This window comes from Mobula birostris, chromosome 1, assembly GCF_030028105.1.
Source record: "Mobula birostris isolate sMobBir1 chromosome 1, sMobBir1.hap1, whole genome shotgun sequence".
NCBI lineage: Eukaryota > Metazoa > Chordata > Chondrichthyes > Myliobatiformes > Myliobatidae > Mobula > Mobula birostris.
Window position 1 is genome coordinate 229,116,702 of NC_092370.1, and position 22,366 is coordinate 229,139,067.

A 22,366-nucleotide genomic window follows, 5' to 3' on the forward strand; every position below is an offset into this window, starting at 1 on the left:
GAAACATTTCGAATGTTGAAAGGCACGGACAGAGTGGATGTGGCAAAGTTGTTTCCCATGATGGGGGAGTCTAGTACGAGAGGGCATGACTTAAGGATTGAAGGGTGCCCATTCAGAACAGAAATGTGAAGAAATGTTTTTAGTCAGAGGGTGGTGAATCTATGGAATTTGTTGCCACGGGCGGCAGTGGAGGCCAAGTCATTGGGTGTATTTAAGGCAGAGATTGATAGGTATCTGAGTAGCCAGGGCATCAAAGGTTATGGTGAGAAGGCGGGGGAGTGGGACTAAATGGGAGAATGGATCAGCTCATGATAAAATGGCGGAGCAGACTCGATGGGCCGAATGGCCAACTTCTGCTTCTTTGTCTTATGGTCTTATGGTCTTATTGATATCTTTCTGTAGATATGTTACCAGAACTGCATGCAATACTCCAAATAAGACCTGACTAATGTCTTATACATAGCACCCCAACTTCTGTAGTCAATACTCAGATTTATGATGCTAAGTGATCTTTTGCTTCCAATCCAATACATTCTGGACCTTTCCCAGCCATACTGTACAGTGAACATTGCACTGGCGTGAAGTGACGGGAACCAGTCTGACCCAGACTGTGTGCTACACTCGTGCATTGGCTGCAGTTCCTTCGGACCACACTGCAATCAGTGCATATCTGAGCTGAGTGCTAGGCAACCCTCAGTTAATGAGAAATAATCTTGAAGCATTTTGTATGTTGGCAGTTAATCCTACACACTATTGCCTTTGTTTGTTAGTCTGATTAAGGATTTACATTTCTGTTGGTTTAGGATTTGCACAGTTCAGTGTGTCAACAGAACAAGCCACTTGAGCTGTTCAACTCTGCATGAAAGTATTACCTAAAACAAGCTGATTATCTTCGCTAAAGTCCATTGCAGACTGGAATGACTATGAAATCCTCATGTACATTTTTGTGGTATCAGGTCAAACTTTTGTGAGGAAACCTCCTCCTAATCACCATCTACCATCCCCTCTGTGATTGACGAGAAGTTTATCCTTCTCAACCCCATTCTCCCTGTAACCTTTGACACCCAATGTCCTGGCCTCCACAGCCTTCTACATCAATGAATTCCCCAGATTCACCGTCCTCTGACTCATCTTCATCACTGACCCAAAGGCCTGCCCTCAGATCCTAGGCTCTGCCACTGTTGGAAATATAGGTTTCAGTGATGATCTTCCCCCAGCCCCATTCCTCTAATCTCCAGCGGGTACAGGACCAGAGGCATGAAACGCCCCACCTGTATTCACTCCTTTTGTTCCTGAGATCATTCTCGTGAACGTCCTCTTGACCCTCTCCAATGCCAGTGCATCGTTTCTTAGATAAGAGGCCCAGGTCTTAGAGCGAGGAACAACTTTGATGTTGGGGCAATTTAACCGATTGAGAAGGAAGGGTATCATGACCAGAGGCGAGGGTCATGCTGGTTCTGCTCGCTGCTCTGAGGCGTTTACTCCGCCGAGACTCTGGGCCTGCCCCGGCTCCTCCAGGCTTCGTGTCTGTGAACTCGCAATGGTTTACTCCACTATGTGATTAACTGAGGCTGGAGGCTTGAGTCCTGTCTTGGTGTGAAAGGACTGTCTATGTGTGTGGGTGGAGGGAGGAACCAGACTACTTTTTGCTGTTGTTGCTTCTTGTGTTCTGTGTTGTTATGCTGATTATGGTGGGCATGCTATGTTGGTACCAGAGTGTGTGGAGCTACCTGTGGGTTGCCCCAGCACACCCTCAGATGTGTTGTTTGTTAACGCAAGGGTCATGTTTTACTCAACACACATAGAGGTTGCTGGTGAACGCAGCAGGCCAGGCAGCATCTCTAGGAATAGCTACAGTCGACGCTTCGGGCCGAGACCCTTCGTCAGGACTAACTGAAGGAAGAGTTAGTAAGAGATTTGAAAGTGGGAAGGGGAGGGGGAGATCTGAAATGACAGGAGAAGACAGGAGGGGGAGGGATGGTGCCAAGAGCTGGACAGTTGATTGGCAAAAGGGATATGAGAGGATCATGTGACAGGAGGCCTAGGGAGGAAGAAAAGGGGGAGGGGGTAAAAAAGCCCAGAGGATGGGCAAGGGGTATAGTGAGAGGGACAGAGGGAGAAAAAGGAGAGAGAGAAAAAGAAAGTGTGTATATAAATAAATAAATAAATAACGGATGGGGTACAAGGGGGAGGTGGGGCACTAGCGGAAGTTAGAGAAGTCAATGTTCATGCCATCAGGTTGGAGGCTACCCAGACGGAATATAAGGTGTTGTTCCTCCAACCGTTCCCATTCTGATATGTCTATCCACGGCAAAAATAATTTTCAGACACATTTTACTGTATGTTTTGTTGAAGTCATGATAAGTGAACTTGAATTTTCAATTGTCTAAGGGTCCTCTGGATTTCTAGTCTAGTAATGCCATTATTGTGCATCTCGAGAATAACGTTAGAGACTACTGTCCCACACAAGCGCCGAGCATGTGAGAAAATATCCAGTGTGTGCTTTGGAACTCTTTCACTCAATGTTTTCCAAGCCTCACTCCCCTTCGCAATGCACTTTATGGCAAGCTATTTATAGCACCAGTTCAGTGTTTGTGTCAGCTCTGTTCCAAGTTTCACCATTTGCTTTTGAGAGGTGGCCAGTTTTGTCACCTGGAGCTGTCCAGGCAGAACTTCTCAGGTCAGCATGTTGAGACCAGGCTGGGCAGCAGTCAAAACCAGTCCCTGTGGTGGTAGGCCATTCCTCCTGACCTGGGATCACCAAAAATGCAGGACGAAACACAGAGAAGACCATAAGAGAGAGGAGCAGAAATAGGCATCATGGCTGATCCAGTTTTCCTCCCAACCCCAATGTCCCACTCCACAGCTGCCCGTGGCAAAGAATTCCACAGATTCACCACTCTCTGGCTAAACAAGTTCCTCCTCATCTCTGTTCTAAAAGGATGCCCCTCTATTCTGAGGCTGTGTCCTCTGGTCTTAGACTCTCCCGTACCGAACTGCACAGGGCATTCGGACCACAATGTTGTGCCAAGCTAATTATGCTAATGTCTTGATGAAAGGGCTCATCCCAAAGTATCAGCTGTTTATAGATGCTGCCTGACCTACTGAGTTCCTCCAGAATTTTGTGTGTGTTTCTCTGGATTTCCAGCATCTGCAAGAGTCTGTAGTGTTTATAATTATGCGTATCCTTTTCGCCTGAACGTGGTCCATATCCCTGCATTCCTTGCACATTCATTTGCCAATCTAAGAGCCTCTTAAACACGTCTAACCTATCTGCCTCCATCACCATCCCTGGCAGGCCATTCCAGACATCCGCAGACATCTCAGTGTGTTAAAAACCTGGCCCTACACATCTCCTTTGAAGTCTCCCCTCTCACCTTAATTCAAAAATTCATTAGACATTTCAATCCTGGAAACAAGGTACCACTGACTTTAATCAGCCCACTTACTTAACAACAAATGTGTTTGCCAGTCAAATTTTGCTGGACTGAACACATCAGTTGATTCTACCTTAGAATTCACACGGAGTGGATGGAGGTCATTTGTTTGTCATGCCTATGCTGGAGTTGAGACTAATTTGATGGCAACCATCCAGCTGGTCCCAATCCCTGTCAGTTTTCCCATTGCCCACTAAGGTTTTCCTGTTCAAGTATAAATCTATTTTCCTTTTGAAGATAAAGATAAAGATAAAGGATACACATGTACATCGAAACATACAGTGAAATGCATTGTTTGCATTAACAAACAACAATGCTGGAGTTGAGAGTGTGTAAGGAGCAGCCCCACAAGTGTCACTACTTCCGGCACTAACATAGCATGCCCATGTTATGCTGTGGGCATGCTAATCCTAACTAGCCCTAACCCATAATAATAGGCATCCATTAGTCTTGTGAGACCATGGATTCGTGCCTTGGAAGGTTTCCAGGGCACAGGCCTGGGCAAGGTTGTATGGAAGACCAGCAGTTGCCAATGCTGCAAGTCTCCCCTCTCCACGCCACCGATGTTGTCCAGGGAAGGGCACAAGGGCGGATATAGCTTGGCACTGGTGTCGTCGCAGAGCAATGTGTGGTTAAGTGTCTTGCTCAAGGACACAACATGCAGCCTCAGCTGAGGCTCGAACTAGCGACCTTCAGATCACTAGACCAATGCCTTAACTACTTGGCCACGTGCCAATCCTAACCCATATGGCTTTGGAATATGAGAGGAAACTGGAGGACTTGGAGGAAACCCATGCATTCATGAGAGCATAAAAACTCCTTACAGACAGCAGCGGAAATTGAGCCCCAGTTGCTGGTGCTGTAACTTGTTACACACTATGCTACTGGGCACCAAAAGAAGGTAGCACTCGCCTTATCTTTCACTAGTCTTCTGTGCAGAGTGCTTTGTGCTTGATCTGCCCTGTATTCACCTTCCACAGTTTCTCTGAGCTGTTGCTGTCTGGTTTCCATTGTGCCGGAGTTGACATGGAGGGGCCACAGACAGCGAGTTGGACCAGACATTGGATTCTGACCCCAATTCCCCAGACTCCACCAATAGCCTTGTGACAAGTTATGCTTCAGAATCGGGTTTATTATCACTGACGTGCACTCAGTGGCCGCTTTATTTATGTACCTTCTGTACCTAAAAATGTGGCCACTGAGTGTATGGTCGTGGTTTTCCACCGCTGTAGCCCAACTGCTTCCAGGTTCAACACGTAGTGTGTTGAGAAATGCCCACAGCCGAGCACTGTTGTAATAGACGGTTCCTTGAGTTACTGTCGCCTTCCTGTGAGTTTGAATCACTCTGGCCATACTCCTCTGACCTCTCTCATTAACGAGGTGTTTTTGCCCACAGAAATGTTGCTCACTGGATGTTTTTTGTTTTTTGCACCATTCTCTGTAAACTCCAGAGATTGTTGTATGTGAAAATTCCAGGAGATCAACAGTTCCTGAGATACCACGCCTGGCACTAACAATCAGTCATTCCATGGTCAAAGTCACTCAGGTCACATTTCTGCCCCATTTTGATGTTTGGTCTGAACAACAACTGAGCCTCTTCACCATGTCTGCATGTTTTTATACATTGAGTTGCTGCTAATTAGATATTAGTTTTAACGGGCAGGTGTACCTAATAAAGTGGCCACTGAGTGTAGGTACTAAACAGCATTTGTGCTGCTATATATTTTGTGCCAGGCAATGTGAAAGCATTGGTATTGTCACATGTCTGGTGAAATTCTTGCCTTGAGGTAGAACAAGGTAAAACAATAATGCAGAATAAAGTGTAACTGCTACAGAGAAAGTGCAGAGCTGGTTAACAATAGAGTACAAGATCATAATGAGGTAGATTATGAAGTTAAGAGACTATCATTTCATACTAGGGAACCATATAGTGTTATAACAGTGGATAGAAATTGTCCTTGAGCGTGGTGGCTTGTGCTTTTAGGCTTTTGTATCTTCAGTTCAGTTGAAGAGGAGAGAAGAAAGGATGCCTGGGGTGGGAGGAGTTTTTGATTATGCTGCTTTACTGAGGCAGCAAAAAGCATAGACAGAGTCCATGGAGAGGAGGATGGTTTCTGTGATGTGCTGATCAGTGTTCTACCCCTGCTGATAAGAAGATACTTCAAAGGATGAACTGTCTTCCACCTGGGTAGTCTACAACCTTGATGGCATGAACATTGAATTCTCTATTTTCAATTAACCTGCGACCCCTCTGTCCATTTTCCTCTCATCCTCATCTGCCTACTTCCTCCTGACACATCCAAACCCCAATCCCAATTTCTTCCCTTCTGCCCATCATCCATGCACTCCTCCCACTGGTGTGCCCCCCCCATTCATATCTGGCCACTCCCCTCTCTTATCCAGTTCCATGTTCCACCTTCTGTTCCAATCAGATTGCGTCATCTGCAGCCCCTTGTTGCCTCTACCTGTCATCTCTCACCTTCACCCTTCCCTACTCCATCTCCTCACCCGGATCCACCTATCACTCACCAGCTCTTCGTAAACACAAGAGTTTCTGTAGATGCTGGAACTCTAGAGCAATCTACTCAAAATGCTGGAAGAGCTCAGCAAGTTTGGCAATATCTAATAAACCATCACCGTTTCCATATCTTGCTCCACACATTCCCCTTCCCTCTTTATACTGAGTATCTGCCCTCTAATCTTTCAGTCCAGATGAAGGATTTTGACTCAAAACATTGACTGCCCATTGCTCTCCACAGAGGCTGCCTGACCCACTGATTTCCTCCAGCAGGTTATTTGTTGCTCCGGATTTCAGCCCCCGCAGTCACTTGTGTCTTTGTCAAAGGTTCATGTTTGAGAAAGGTCTAGGAACGAATCAGCTTTACTACCATTAACATATTCATGAAATATGTTATTTTTGCAGCAGCAATATACAGTAAAGAAAGCAAATTAGTAAGATAGCGATCATGGGTTTATGGACCATTCAGAAATCTGATGACGGAGGAAAAGAAGGTGTTCCTACAACACTGAGTGTGTGTCTTCAGGATTCTGTTTTGCCTCCCTGATGGTAGCAATGAGAAGCTTGATCTTGATGGTGACCGTCCTTAATGATGGATGTCGGCTTTTTGAGACATTACCATTTGAAGATACCCTCAATGGTGTGGAGGCTTGTGCTCATGGGGGGAGCTGGCAGAGTCTACGACCGTCTGCAGCATTTTCTGGTCCTGTGCATTGGCACCTCTATGCTAGACAGTGATACAACCAGTCAGAATGCTCTCCACCATAAGTCCGTAGAAATTTGATAGAGGCTTTGTTAACATACCAAATCTCCTCAATCTCCTAATGAAACATAGCCACTAGGAATTCCATCATTCAGCATATGGACAGCTGAAGTAGTGGTCTGATAGCATTTGGTGAAGGTCTGGAGGTCAGAATTTGAGGAATGCAGATATCTCGGTGGATTTAAGAGTTGGAAGAGATTACAGATAAGGAGGGGTGATAACGTGGAGAGATTTCAAAACCACAAGTTAAAATTTTACAGATGACGTATTACTTAACAGGAGCTAGTGGAGGTGAAAGAGGACAAGGTTGAGAGAGGATCGACACCAACAAGGAATTAGGGGGATTGGAAAAGAGTGTTGTGGAATAGTGAAGGAAAGAGATACAAGATGATAAGATGCATGGACTGATTGGACAGCCAGAGACTTTTTCTGAGAGTAAATGGCTAATATGAGGGAGCATAATTTTAAGGAGGAAAGTATAGGGGGGATATCAGAGGTAGGTGCATGGAATGTGCTGCTAGGGGCAGTGGTAGAGGCAGACATTGGAAACTTTTTTTTCCATTTAAAAAACTCTTAGGCACATGGATGAAGGAAAAATGGTCTGTAGGTGGGAAGAATTAGCTTGATTTTAGAGTAGGTTAAAAGGTCAGCACCACATCATGGCACATAGGGCACAGGGGGAGGATTTACCAGGATGTTGTCTGGATTAGAGAGCATGTCTCGTGAGTATAGGTTGAGTGAGCTAGGGCTTTTCTCTTTGGAGCGAAGGAGGATGAGAGATGACTTGATCGAGATGTATAAGGTGATAAGAGGCATAGGGGGGTGGGCAGCCAGTGGCTTTTTCCTATGGTGGAAGTAGCTACTACAAGAAGGTATAATTTTTAGGTGTTTGGGGGGAAGTATATGGGATGATGTCAGAGGTAGGTTTTTTATACAGAGTGGGAGGGGTGTGAACCACACTACCAGGGATAATGGTAGAGGCAGATAATTGGGGACGTTAAAGCGACTCTTAGATAGGCTCATGGACGAAAGAACAATGGTGAGATATGTGGGAGCGAAGGATTAGCTTAATCTTAGAATGCGCTAAAAGGTCAGCACAGCATCGTGGGCCAAAAGGCCTGTACTGTTGGTACTGTTCTATGGTCTGCGTTCTGCCAGCACATAGTCCATACCTCTTCCCTCCCTGCACATTCATGTGCCTATCGAAGAGTCTCTTGAACACTTCTATCATGTCTGCCTCCACTACCACTGCTGGCCGTGCATTCCAGGCACCTACCACACCCTGTGTAAAAAACCTCCTTTGAACTATCCCCTTCTCTCCTCAAATGCATGCCCTCTATAGTATTAAGCATTTTGACTCTGGGAGAAGGATACCAACTGTCTATTCTATGAGCCTTTCATAGTTTTATAAAGTTAAATCAAGATTTTGCCACCAGCTACCTTCCCCCTCATCCGACTTTGCTTATCACCTTCTAGCTTGTACACCTTCTCCTCGCCCCATCTTCTTATTCAGGCTCCTTTCCTCTTTGTTTCCAGTCCTGATGCTCTTTTTCCATTCTCTAATTTGGCTCCCCTCTTACTCCCCACTCTTCTCCTCGCCTGCCTATCACCTCCCTCTGGTGGCCCTCTTCCTTCCTTTTCTCCATGCTCCACTCCCCACTCCTATCAGATTCCTCCTTCTTCAGTCTTTGCCTTTCTCACCTATCACCTTCTAGCTTCTCACTTCATCCCACCCCTCTCCATCCACCTACTTTCCCCCTAATCTAATCTCACCTATCACCTGCCAGCTTGTATCCCTTCCTCTCCCCCACCTTCTTATCATGGCTTCTCCCCCTATCCTTTTTAAGGGTCTCGGCCCAGAATGTTGACTCTTCTGTCTGGCCGGCTGAGTTCTTCCAGCATTTTGTGTGTGTTGCTCCGGATTTCCAGCATCTGCAGTATCTCCGTGTCCAGGACTTACCTGCTCCACAGAACTCTGGAAACTGTGCATTGATCCCTTACCTCAAGGTAGTGAGCTTCGTGCTAATCTTGTTCATTGTGGTGGCTGACAGAGCTACTGCTTCACAATGCCAGGGAACCAAGTTGAAACCAGACCCCTGACTGTGTGGAGTTGTGTCTGGTGAAGTATCTTGGGATATTTCACTCTGTCAATGCTGCTACATAAATGCAAACTGTTTTTAACCTGGACCTTGCATGGAATTTCCATTACCCTTACTAAAGGAGGAGGAGGAGGAGAAGATGGCGGCGCGACACAGCGCGCACGGCCACTTCGGTGGTGATGTCTGTTATTTGTTAAGTAGGGGACCGTGCACAGTTCTGATTTGATGGAGATAGACATGAGACTACGGAGGAACATCTGGAGAAACTTCTGAAATGCCTGCTTTGGTGCCGCTGTTACTGTGCGGTCCAGAATCTCCGGAGCAGAAGGCCCCGAATCCTCGGCTTTGCTTGTTTCGGTGGCCGGGACGAGGTCGAAGTCGCTCGGCAGAGGATGGCACTTGGGAGGCTGTATCGGAGGGATTGGTCAGAAGCTCAAAGTTTTTGGACGGATGGACTCAGTGTCGGCTATGGTCGGGTGCTTCCAATGCATTGGGAGTTGTCGGTGCCTGGAGGTTTATGGCAGGGAGTTTCTCCCTTTGCCGCCTGCTATCGGGGACTCAGGAGTCGATCGACTCGGGACTTTGAGTCTTTTTATTTACTGTGCCTATGATCTGTTCTTTATCAAATTATGGTATTGCTTTGCACTGCTGTAACTATGTGTTATAATTATGGGTTGCTGTCAGTGTCAGTCTTTGGTTTGTCCTGTTTTTCTGTGCTATCACTCTGGAGGAACATTGTATCATTTCTTAATGCATGCATGCATTTCTAAATGACAATAAATGAGGACTGAGTGTTCTCATAATCTAATCCAAGGAGTCGTGAATTTACAAGGGGTGATTGGTAAGTTTTGTGGCCTAAGGTAGAAGGAGTCAATTTTAGAAAACCTAGCACATTTATTTTTCAACATAGTCCTGTCCTACATTTGCACACTTAGTCCAGCGGTCGTGGACCTCCAGAAAGTGTCCACAGCAAGGGTGATTGATAAGTTTGTGGCCTATGGTAGAAGGAGATGAGTTATTAACTTCAAACTTTCTGCATTATCACTCAGAGAGTTGAACTGCACGTGATGTAATGAGAGCATCTTGGACCTCCAGGTGGTCCACAGCAGGGGTGATTGATAAGTTTGTGGCCTAAGGTAGAAGGAGATGGGTTATACAGCTCTCGTTACATGCAGGTGCAGTTCAACTCTGAGTGAAAATGCAGAAAGTTTGAAGGTAATAACACATCTCCTTCTATCTTAGGCCACGAACTTATCAATCACCCCTGCTGGGGACCACATCTGGAGGTCCAAGACACCGACTTCTACAAAGAAGGGATCCGTATGCTCCACGACTGCTGGACTAAGTGTGTAAACGTAGGAAAAAATAAATGTGCTAGGTTTTCTAAAATTGACTCCTTCTACCTTAGGCCACAAACTTATTAATCATCCCCGTAACTTCATCATCAGTAATAATAAACACAGGAGTTTGGCGGATGCCAGGAGAGTTGCATGCCCCTCTGTTATAATAAGGACTAGGCCTCAAGCCGTGGTGTGACCTGTTTACAGCTACCCAGGAAAGAGGTGTTGGAGTCGGTGCACTCCACTGGAGGTGGTGTGGTGCAGCGTCCAAGCTGAAGGCAGGTGATAGGGGAGCTGCGTGGTCTTAGTCATAGCAAGGACTGGGTCTCAAGTCGCGGTGTTGCCTGTTTACAGCCACCCAGTAGAGGGGCGTTGGAGGCGGTGTGCTCCACTGGAGGCAGCGGCTAAGCTGGAGGTGGTGCTGGCCCCAGTGTTCGCTTAGCTGAAGACAAGTTGTATTGTGTTCGATTACAGATTACTGCAGCGTTCATAGGCTCAGTGTCTTGAACTTAATTTCTTTTTTTGAGTCCTTATTTTACCGATAGTTGATATGTGGTTGCTATCTTATATGTGCTATATGTGCTTTGTGCTGTGTATGACTGTTAGTTCTGTGTTTTGCATCTTGGTCCCTGAGTAATGCTGTTTCACTTGGCTGTATTCATGGGTATTCATGTATGGTTGAAGACAATTAAACTTCAACTTGAATTTGAACAAAACAGAACACAACAAGCAACAAAACAACAACAGAAAAACAAGCCCTGTTCCACCCTCCCACTCATCCACTCTCACAGATAGTCCTCTGACGCCAAGACACGCTTCCAGGATAAGAAGGTGGGGGAAGGGGAAGTAGTAGAAGCTGGCAGGTGATAGGTGAGACAAGGTGAGGGGGAAGGTGCATGGATGGGGGAGGGGGAATGAAGTAGGAAGTAACACAAACAAAATGCTGGAGGAACCCAGTAGTTCAGGCAGTATCTATGGAGAAGAATAAACAGTCAATGTTTTGGGCTGAGACCTTTCACCAGGATGAGGTAAGATGGGAGGGGATTGGTGGAAGAGATAAAGGGCTGAAGAAGAATAAATCTGATAGGACAGGACAGTGGACCATAGGAGAAAGGGAAGAAGGAGGGGAACCAGAGCGAGGTGATAGGCAGGTGAGGGGAAGAGAAGGAGTGAGAGGGGAACCAGAATGGGGAATGGAAAAAAAGAATAGGAGGGGGAGAAAGAAAAGTATCTTATCAAAGTATGGACATGTCATTAAATACTACCTTGAGATTCACTTTCTTGCAGGCATTTACAATAGAACAAAGAAATACAATAGAAACAATGTAAAACTACATACAAGAAAGACAGACAACCAAAGTGCAAAAGAAGACAACCTGTACAAATAATAAACAAACAAATAAATAAATAAATACATAAATAAAATAGAGGAACAGCCCTGTTGAAGGGTCTCAGCCTGAAACGTCAACTCTTTCCCAAAGATGCTGCCTGGCCTGTCCAGCATTTTGTGTGAAAGTACATAAATAATATTGAGAGCACGAGTTGTAGGGTCCTCGGAAGTGAGTCCACAGGTTGTGCAATCAATTCAGAGTTGAGGTTATTCACGCTAGTTCGGGAGGCTGATGGTTGAAGCATAATAACTGTTCCTAAACCTGGTGGTGTTGGACCTCTTTCCCGAAAGCAGCAGTGAGCAAAGAGCCTGGTCTGGATGGTGGCGATCCTTGCTGACTGATGCTGCTCCTTGTAGAGGTACTCCATGGTGGGGAGAGCTTTGCCTGCGATGGACTGGGCTGTATGCACCACTCTTTGTAGTGAAGCAGTAAGCACGAGAGAGTTTTTTGTTAATATTGTTGCAATCTGACATTACACCTTTGAAACATCTTCCAGCCTGTGAATCTCAGAAATGCAGACTCCTCACTTCGACAGGTTTGTCAGGTGGACACAGGTATTCCCTCAGTGAATGCCTTTGATCTGAAGTGATATGTTGTGATTTGATCTGCTGTGAAGCCAGCTAGAGGGGAGACGAGTGTGGCTGAGCTGAATTACCGCCGGGCCGCAGTAAAATATGCTAACTATCTACACTTGTGAGTATCACTGAGCCCTTTCATTCCAACTACATCTTTCTGTCAATTCACGTTGCCTAATTAAATCCACTTTTATTTTTCTATCATATGACACTCCAGGATCTGACATGATCTCTGGATGACTTGTGAAAGGAATATATCGACCCAGGGCCCATTGTTAACTCGGATGCCAGGACTGGAGGGCCGAAGTTATAGGGCTTAGGAGGTTGGTCCACTCTCCTCTACTAATAGATTTCTTCTTTTTCAGCCCTTTACCTCTTCCACTTATCACCTCCCAGCTTTCACTTCATCTTTCCTTCTCCTCCCACCCACCTCGCCCCTCACCTGTCGCCAACCAGCTTGTAACCTACCAACCTGCATATCCTTGGAATGTGGAAGGAAAGTGGCGAACTGAGAGAAAGCCCATGCACTCACAGTGAGAACGTGCTGACTCCGCGCCGACAGTGCCTGTGGTTGGGGCTAAGTTCATGCATTGTGCTCAGTCAGATCAGTTGGCCTTGGCTGGGTTGGGTTTTAAAGTTATACTGGGCCAGAGCTCCAGACCATAACCCATACTCTTTAATGGTAAATTAGTTTATTATTGTAACATGTACTGAGGTGCAGTGAAAACCTTGATTTTGAATGTCATTCAAACATTTCATTTCATCACATCCGTGCACTGAGATACTACAAGGGAAAACCATGACAGAATGCAGAATAACATGTTACAATTACAGAGTAAGTACAGTGCAGGAAGACAATAAGGTGCAAGAATCCTAAGAAGTTAAATTGTGAGATTAAACATTCATCCTTTTTGCACAATTAGTTTTATTACAGCAGGACAGGTGCTGTCCTTTAACTTGGTGACACATGCTTTCAGGCTTTCGTATCTTCTGACGAATGGGAGAGGGGAGAAGGGAGAATGTTCAGAGCAGCTGGGACCTTTGATTCTGCCGGCTGCTTTACTGATGCAGTGAGAAGCATCGTCAGAGCCCATGGAGGAGAGGCTGGCTTCTGCGATGTGCTGCTGCCATTGGCAAGGAAGTACAGGAGCCACGGGTCGCACACCACCAGGCTCAGGAACAGTTATTACCCTACAATAACCAGTCTCCTGAACCAGTGTGGATAACTACATTCACCTCAACTCTAAACTGATCCCACAACCCGATGACTCATTTTCGAGCATATCTACAACTCATGTTCTCAGTATTTATCTATTTATCCATATACTCTACTTGATCTTACCTTGATCCTGTGATAGTTATAATTCTATAAGTGAGTATGCCTGCAGGAAAATGAATCTCAGGTTGTATGTGGTGACATATATGTACTCTGATCGTAAAAATCACTTTGAATACAGTACTTTGAATCTATCTATTTATTAATCTATGCTTTTAATTCTAAAGAAGTCCAGCTTCAAGGACTCTGCAAGGCATGTTCTCAATATTATTTATTTACAATTTATTTATTTATTTGAATTTGTACAATCTGTCTTCTTTTGCACATTGGTTGTTTGTCAGACTGTGTGCGCGCGTCCCTTCATTGATTCTATGGTACTTCTTTGCCCTACTGTGAATGTCCACAAGAAAATGGATCTCAAGGTAGTATATGGTGATGTATTTGTACTTTGACAATAATTTTACTGTACACCTTGAACAGTAATCTGTGTCTATATCTGTGTCTTTTTTTTGTGATCCCAGACAGCGCAGTTGCCATACCAAGATGTGATGTAACTGGATGATTTCTATGGTGCATGGATAAAAATTTTTGAGGGCCAGAAAGGGCGTGCTGAATTTCTTTAGTCATGCAGTTTCCTTATGAAGTTATGCTATGTAAACCTCCACAATCTTTGTTCCATTTTACAGCAACGTTTGGGTTGAGTTCCACTTGTTCCTGTGAAAGCTGCATGTTTCCATAACGGTGCCCTTGTCAGGAGAACCCTTGCCTTTACAAGTTGCTCAGCATGCCTTCCCTCATTGGAACAACACATGCACAAAATGTGAACCAATTTGTTTGTTTTGGGGTCCCTGCGGTTGAACAGGCTCATGGACATGGGGGTCCGACCTAATGATTCATTCTAAGCAGACGACAATGTCAAAAGGCATGACTGCAAGCAATTTAAATGCAAATTAGCACTCCAGAAAAACCACAGGGATCTCGGCCAAGCCTGCAGCGAAATAAATCTTCAATACTTGTGAAGACTGGGCTGGGGGAATCCGCACCAGGGAAGATTGAAGAGGCTGGCTCTGTTTTTTGTAGGTCAGCGGGAGTTAAAGAGAGGTTTCAAGTTGATAGGATTGTTATGAAGGTGTATGGTGTTTTACCCTTCATCAGTCAGGGGGACTGGGTTCAAAAGCCGAAAATTAATGTCTCAGCTCGAGGATGCCATGGAAGCATAGTGATTAGTGAAATGCTATTACAGAATCAGAGACCTGGGTTCAATTCCTGTCACTGTATGTAAGGAGTTTGTATCTTCTCCCTGTGACTGCATAGGTTCCCTCCGGGTGGGCTGGCTTTCTTCTGCATTCCAAAGACCAATGGATTAGTAGGTTAATTGGCTATCTGGGTGTAATTGGGCAACGCAGGCTCACTGGGCTGGAAGTGCTTATTATTGTGCTTTATCCCTAAGTGAAACAAAAACCATGGTTAGACCACACTTGGAATATAGTATTTAGTTCTGGTCAGCTCATTACAGGAAGGGAATGGAACCTTCAGAGAGGGTGCCAGGAATTTACCAGGCTGCTGTCTGAATTAGAGGACATGTTATATAGGTTGAGTGAGCTAGGGCTTTGCTCTTTGGAGCAAAGGAGGATAAGAGGTAACTTGATGGAGGTGTACAAGATGATAAGAGGCAGAGATATAGAGTGGACAGCTGGAGACTTTTACCCAGGGTGGAAGTGGCTAATACAACAGGGTATAATTTTAAGTTGATTGGGAAAAGTATAGGTCGGATGTCAGAGGTATGTTCTTTACATAGAGAGTGGTGGGTGCCAGAGGGGGTGGAAGAGGCTGGTCCACAAGGTTGTGATAGTAGATGATTTTAACTTTCCACATATTGACTGAGACTCCCATACTGTAAAATGGCTGGATGTGAAAGGGTTTGTCAAAGTTCAAAGTTCAAAGTAAATTTATACTCAAATTACTTATAGGTCACTATATATACAACCCTGAGATTAATTTTCTTGTGAATATAATAAATCCATAACGGAATAATAATCATAATAGAACCAATGAAAGACTGCACCAACTTGAGCATTCAACTAGAGTGCAAAAGACAACAATGTGCCAATACAAAAATAAACAAATAATAATAACACATAAATAAACAATAATGATCGAGAACATGAGATGAAGAGTCCTTAAAAGTGAGTCCATAGGTTGTGGGAACATTTCAATGCTGGAGCAAGTGACGTTGAATGAAGTTATGCCTTTTGATTCAAGAGCTTGATGGCTGAGGAGTGATAACTGTTCCTGAACCCAGTGGTGTGAGTCCTGAGGCTCCTGTACCTTCTTCCTGATGGCAGCAGCGAGAAGAGAGCATGGCCTGGATGGTGGGGCTCACTGATGATGGATGCTGCTTTCCTGTGATAATGCTTCGTGTAATTGTGTTAAATGCTGCAGTGGGCTTTATCCATGAAGGACTGGGCCATACCCATTACATTTTGCCGGATTTTCCTTTCAAGGGTCTTGCCATTTCCATACCAGGCTGTGATGCAGCCAGTCAATATACTCTCCACCACACACCTATAGAAGTCTGTCAAAGTTTTTGGAGTCATTTTCGCAAACTCATAAGGAAGTAGAGGTGTTGCTGTGCTTTCTTTGTAATTGCAATTATGTAGTGGGTCCAAATCCTTGGAAATGATAACACTGCTGTCCTTCTCCATCTCTGATTCCCCAGTGAGGACTGGCTCATGAACCTCTGGTTTCCTTTGCCTGAGGTCAATAATCAGCTCCTTGCACTTGCTGACATTGAGTGAAAGGTTTTTGCCACATTTTCAGTTTCCCTCCTATCTGCTGATTCATCACCAACTTTGATTCGGCCTACGACAGTAGTGTTGTCAGCGAACATGAATATGGCATTGGAGCCGTGCTTAGCCACACAGTCATAAGTGTAAAGTGAGTAAAGTGGGGGGTGGGGTAGGGTTGGGGCGGGAGGGAGCTAAGCTCACAGTCTTGTGGTGTACCTGTGCTGATGGAGATTGTGGAGGAGATGTTGTTGCCAATCCAAACTGACAGAGGAGGAACTCGAGGATCCAATTGCACAAGGGATTATTCAGGCCAAGGTTACTCATTAGTTTTGAGGAGATGATGGTATTGAATGTCTAGCTGTAATCGATAAAGAGCTTACTGATGTATGCATTTTTACTGTCCGGGTATTCCAGGGGTCGGGTGAAAAGACAATAAGAACAGATTGGAACAGATCAAAGTCGCTTCTCAGGCAGGATTTGATATGTTTCATCGCCAGCCTCTGAAAATAACTTAATCACGATGGATCTAAGAACTACTGAATGATAATCATTGAGGTAGGTGACCATGCTCTTCTTAAGCTTCGGTATGAGTGACGTCTGCTGGAAGCAGGTCTGTATCTCAGACTGTCAAACCAAGAAGTTAAAGATCTCAGTGAACACTCCAGTGAGTTGATCAGCACAGGTCTTTAGTACTTGGCCAGGTAGCCTGTCTTTGCCGAATGATTTTTGTGGGTTCACCCTCCTGAAGGACGCTTGCACGTTGGCCTCGGAGACTGAAATCGCAGAATCATCGGAGCTATAGGAGTTCCTAATGGTTCTTCCACGTTTTGATAGTCGAAGCGAGCATTGAGCTCATCTGGAAGTGAAGCCCTCTTGTCGCCTATTTTGCTTGATTTTACGTTATAAGTGATGATAGCGTTCAAGCCCTGACACAACTGATTCAAGTTTAGTCTGGAATTGCCACTTTGCCTGTGAAATGGCTTTCCGGAGATCGTACCTGGACCTCTTGTAGCTTTCTTGGTCACCAGAGTTGAATGTCTCTGATCTGGCCCTCAGCGAATTGCAGATCTGATCCAAGGCTTCTGGTTGAGGAAGGCTCTGAATGATTTTGTGGCAACACACTCATCAGCAACTGTTTTAATAAAATCCATGACAAGGGTGGTGTATTTATTCAGATCCACAAATGAGTCCTTGAACAGGGCCCAGTCCACTAGCTTGAAGCAATCCCATGACCACCTCTTGGTTGCTCTAATCTCTGGAGCATTGCTCTTTAGCTTTTGCCTATGTGCAGATGGGAGGACAGCCAAGTGACCAGATTTACCAAAATATGGTCTGGGCGTGGAACGGTAGGCATTCCTTATCTTAGCATAACAGTGGTCTAGAATATTGGGACCTCTGTTGCTGCAGGTTATGTGCTGATGGTAACTAGCAAGATTTTCTTCAAACAAGCCGGGCTGAATTACCGAATATGATTTGAAATGTATCAGGATGGACTGATTCTTGTTTGGAGACGGCATCATGCGCTATCTCCAGTGCCCTGATTATAGCTGACTGCTGGTGTTATGTAAGCTGCAGTCAGGGTTATGGAGGAGAACTCCTTAGGTAAGTAGAATGGATGGAATTTAACCATTGGGTGTTCAAGGTCAGGGGAACACGAGTTGAACAAGATCACCACATTGGAGCACCACCGAGTTCATCATGCAACACACACCTCCACCATTTTCCTTTTCCAAATCAGCTGTCTGATCCATCCTGTGAATCGAGAAGCCTTTGTGTCTGATCGTCATATCTGGCGTACTGGGAGTAAGCCATGTCTCAATTAAACAAAGAACACAACAATCTCTCATTTCAAAGGTTCAAAGGTCCAAAGGTTCAAATGGCCAATTTAATGTCAGATTAACGTATACAATATACATCCTGAAATGCTTTTTCTTCGCAAGCAACCATGAAAACAGAGAAGTGCCCCAAAGAATGAACAACAGTGAAACTTGAGAACCCCAAAGTCCCCCCAGCTCCCCACCCGTGCATAAGTGACAACGAGCAACAATCCCCCTTTCCTCCACCGGCATAAAAAAGCAAGTATCAGTACTGTCACTGAGCACTCAGATGTGAGCAAAGCAATGGCAAAGACACAGCTACCCCAAAGAATTCGCATTTCACCCGGTATTTGACATACCACAGGTTCTCTCGCTCCCTAATAAGGGAGAAGGAGGTGTCTCCATTTTCCCAGCGAGCGGGGAGACATTACAAACAACTCGTTAGTTTATGATTTTAAAAGTCCGTTACGTTGCTTTTTTCGAGCTCTGTGCCTGAAGATCACAAAGATCCCGGGTCCTCGGGCACACAGCAGTAGATTTTCCAACTCCCCTGATGACACACGGGTCTCCTGCCGTGACGCTGACCCTCGATCTGCCCGTCTCCAGAGCCCCGAGATCTTAGGCTTTCAAATCCGAACTGGACTCTCAGGGCGAACCCTTGGCATGCCAAATAACGGCTAGTCCTGAAACCCCAAGAACGGGTCCCGTTCCTGCAAAGAACCGAAGTCAACGTGTATCTCCAGATCAGGGTCTTCAAAATAACCCTGAAGGGGAAAAATAATGATATTAAAGATGGAAATAGAGCTGTTTCTGAAGATGCAAGCAGAGGAGTCGCCACTTAGTGGCATCTTAACTTCGCTTCGCCTCCATTTCCCACCGATACGCCAATTTTGCCCTCAGGTCCTCAGTTTTGTTCTTTGGTGACCTGCACATTTGCTAACAAGATGCTGGGTAGAGGGGGGCCTCATCCCTCTGTGTTTCAGCCTGGCTTGGGGTCTCTCCTTCCTGCCTCGCTTCTGGCCATGGCGATGAACCTCAGTCCACTTAAGGTACTGTATATGCTTCCGTACTTGGGAGATGGACCCAGAGTCTATAGATGTGAGCCAATGTCGTAGCTGGGTCATGGATCCTGTATAGATTATAGAGGAGGAGGTGTTTGCTGTCTTGAGGAAAATTAGAAGCATAGAAACAGAGAAAGCCTACAGCACAATACAGGCCCTTCAGCCCACAAAGCTATGCCGAACATGTCCTTTACCTTAGAAATTACCTAGGGTTACCCATAGCTCTCTATTTTTCTAAGCTTCATGAAGCTATCCAGGAGTCTCTTAAAAGGCCCTATCGTTTCCACCTCCACCACTGTCGCCGGCAGCCCATTCCACGCACTCACCACTCTCTGCGTAAAAACTTACCCCTGACATCTCCTCTGTACCTGCTTCCAAGCACCTTAAAACTGTGCCCTCTCATGTTAGCCATTTCAGCCCTGGGAAAAAGCCTCTGACTATCCACATGATCAATGCCTCTCATCTTCTTGTACACCTCTATCAGGTCGCTTTTCATCCTCCGTCGCTCCAAGGAAAAAGGGCCGAGTTCACTCAACCTATTCAAAGGTACAATTTAATGTCAGAGAAATGTATACAATATACATCCTGAAATGCTTTTCCTTCGCAACCATCCACGAAAACAGAAGAGTGCCCCAAAAAATGAATGACAGTTAAATGTTAGAACCCCAAAGTCCTCCCTCTAGCTCCCCTCCCTCCTGTGCATAAGAGGCAGCGACCAACAATCCCCCTCCCCCCATCGGCAAAAATAAAGTGCACCCGCTACCAGCACTCAAGCGGGAGCAGAGCTATAGCAAAGACACAGACTTGCAGTTACCCCAAAGACTACATTGTTCACCCGATAATTCGACATGCTGCAGGCTCTCTCTCTCTCTCCTAATAAAGGAGAAAGGGGTGACTCCATTTTCCAACGAGCGGGGAGAGACAACAACCAACTCGCTGGTTTACGATGTTAAAAGTCTGTTACGTCGCTCTTTTTGAGCTTTGTGCCTGAAGATCTCAAGGATCCCAGGTCCCCAGGCACACAGCAGATGTTCCGACTCCCCCAACGACACATGGGTCTCCTGTGGTGACACTGACCCTTAATCCTATTTTCATAAGGCATGCTCCCCAATCCAGGCAACATCCTTGTAAATCTCCCCTGCACCCCAATTTCAGCATATGGTTTCCACATTCTTCCTATAGTGAGGTGACCAGAACTGAGCACAGTACTCCAAGTGGGATCTGAGCAGGGTCCTATATAGCTGCAACATTTCCTCTCGGCTCCTAAACTCAATCCCACGATTGATGAAGGCCAATGCATCATATGCCTTCTTAACCACAGAGTCAACCTGTGCAGCAGCTTTGAGTGTCCTATTAGGGTGGATAAATCTCCAGGGCCTCACAATGTGATCCCTTGGAGCTTGTGGGAAATTAGAGCAGAAATTGTGGGGCCCTAGCAGAGATATTGAAAACAGCCTTAGCAATGGGTGAAGTGCTGGAAGATTGGGGGACGGCTAATGTTCCATTCTTTAAGAAAGGCTCTAAGAATAAGCCAGGAAATTATAACCAGTGAGTAGTGGGAAAGATTTTGGAAGGTATTCTGGATGTACAAATATTTGGATGACAGGGACTTAAGGATTTTCAACGTGGCTAACCAATCTTAGAGTTTTTTGATGAAGTTACCAGGAAAGCAAGGCAGTGGATGTTGTCTACATGGACTTTACCAGGACCTTTGACAAAGAAGGTTGGTCAAGAAAATTCAGTCGCTTGACATTCAAGATGAGGTAGTAAGCTTGATTAAACATTGGCTTTACAGAGAAACCAGAGAGTGGTTGTAGATTGTTGCCTCTCTGATTGGAGGCCTGTGACTTGTGATGAGATTCAGGGATTGGTGCTAGATCCATTGTTGTTTGCCTTCTATATCAGCAATCTGGATGATAATGTGGTAACTTACTTACTTATTGCCCATTATTTCATTGGCCTTTAGGGCAGCAATCCTTTAACTCTGGCGGTATTCAGGGCTTCTTTCAGTAGTTTTCACTACTGTCAGTCATGCAAGTTCTAACAGGAGACTCAGGAATCCCACCTCACTCACTTGTAGAAGAATTCTTCATGGCTGTTTTTGTAACAATTTTGTTTTACCAGTCTGCGTTTTTAACCCTTAGCTGAAACCCCCGAACCTGGAGGACTGGGGGACCACTCAGTGGGCAGCAAGGAAGACTATAAAAGCTTGCAGCTGGAAAAATAGGCTGAACAATGGCAGATGGAATTTAATGCAAATAAATGTGAAGTGTTGTACATTGGGAGGACCAGCCTGGGTAGGCCTTACACAGTGAGTGGTAGGACACGGAGGACTGTGGTAGAACAGAGGGATCTACGAATTCAGATCCATAATTCTTTGAAACTGGCACCACAGGTAGATTGGACCATAAAGAAAGCTTTTGGCACATTGGCCTTCATAAATCAATGTATTGGCTATAGGATTTGGGATGTTATGTTGATATTCTTTAAGACTTTGGTGAGGCCTAATTGGGAATATTGTGTGCAGCCTTGGTCACCGTACCTACAGGAAAGATATCAATAAGATTGAAAGAGTACAGAGAAAAGTTACAAGAATGTTGTTGGTACTTGAGGACTTGATTTATGGGGGAAGGTTGAATCAGTTAGAACTTTATTCCCTGGAGTGTAGGAGAATAAGAGGAGATTTGATAGAGGTATGCAAAATTATGAGGGGTATAGATAGGGTAAATGCATGCAGGCTTTTTCCACTAAGGCTGGGTGAGATTACAATGAGAGATTATGGGTTAAGGGTGAAGGTGAAAAGTTTAAGGGGAACATGAGGCAATGTGGTGAGAATGATGAGTTTGAGTACAGAGAGGAAATTAAGAACCTGGTGGCATGGTGTGAAGACAATAACCTATCCCTCAATGTCAGCAAGATGAAGGAATTGGTTGTTGACTTCAGAAGGAGTAGCGGACCGCACGACACCATTTACATCGGTAGTGTGCAAGTGGAACAGGTCAAAAGCTTTAAGTTCCTTGGGGTCAATATCATAAATGACCTGACTTGGTCCAACCAAGCAGAGTCCACTGCCAAGAAGGCCCACCAGCCCCTTTACTTCCTGAGAAAACTAAAGAAATTTGGCCTGTCCCCTAAAACCCTCACTAATTTTTATAGGTGCACTGTAGAAAGCATTCTTCTAGGGTGCATCACAACCTGGTATGGAAGTTGTCCTGTCCAAGACCGGAAGAAGCTGCAGAAGATTGTGAACACGGCGCAGCACATCACACAAACCAATCTTCCGTCCTTGGACTCACTTTA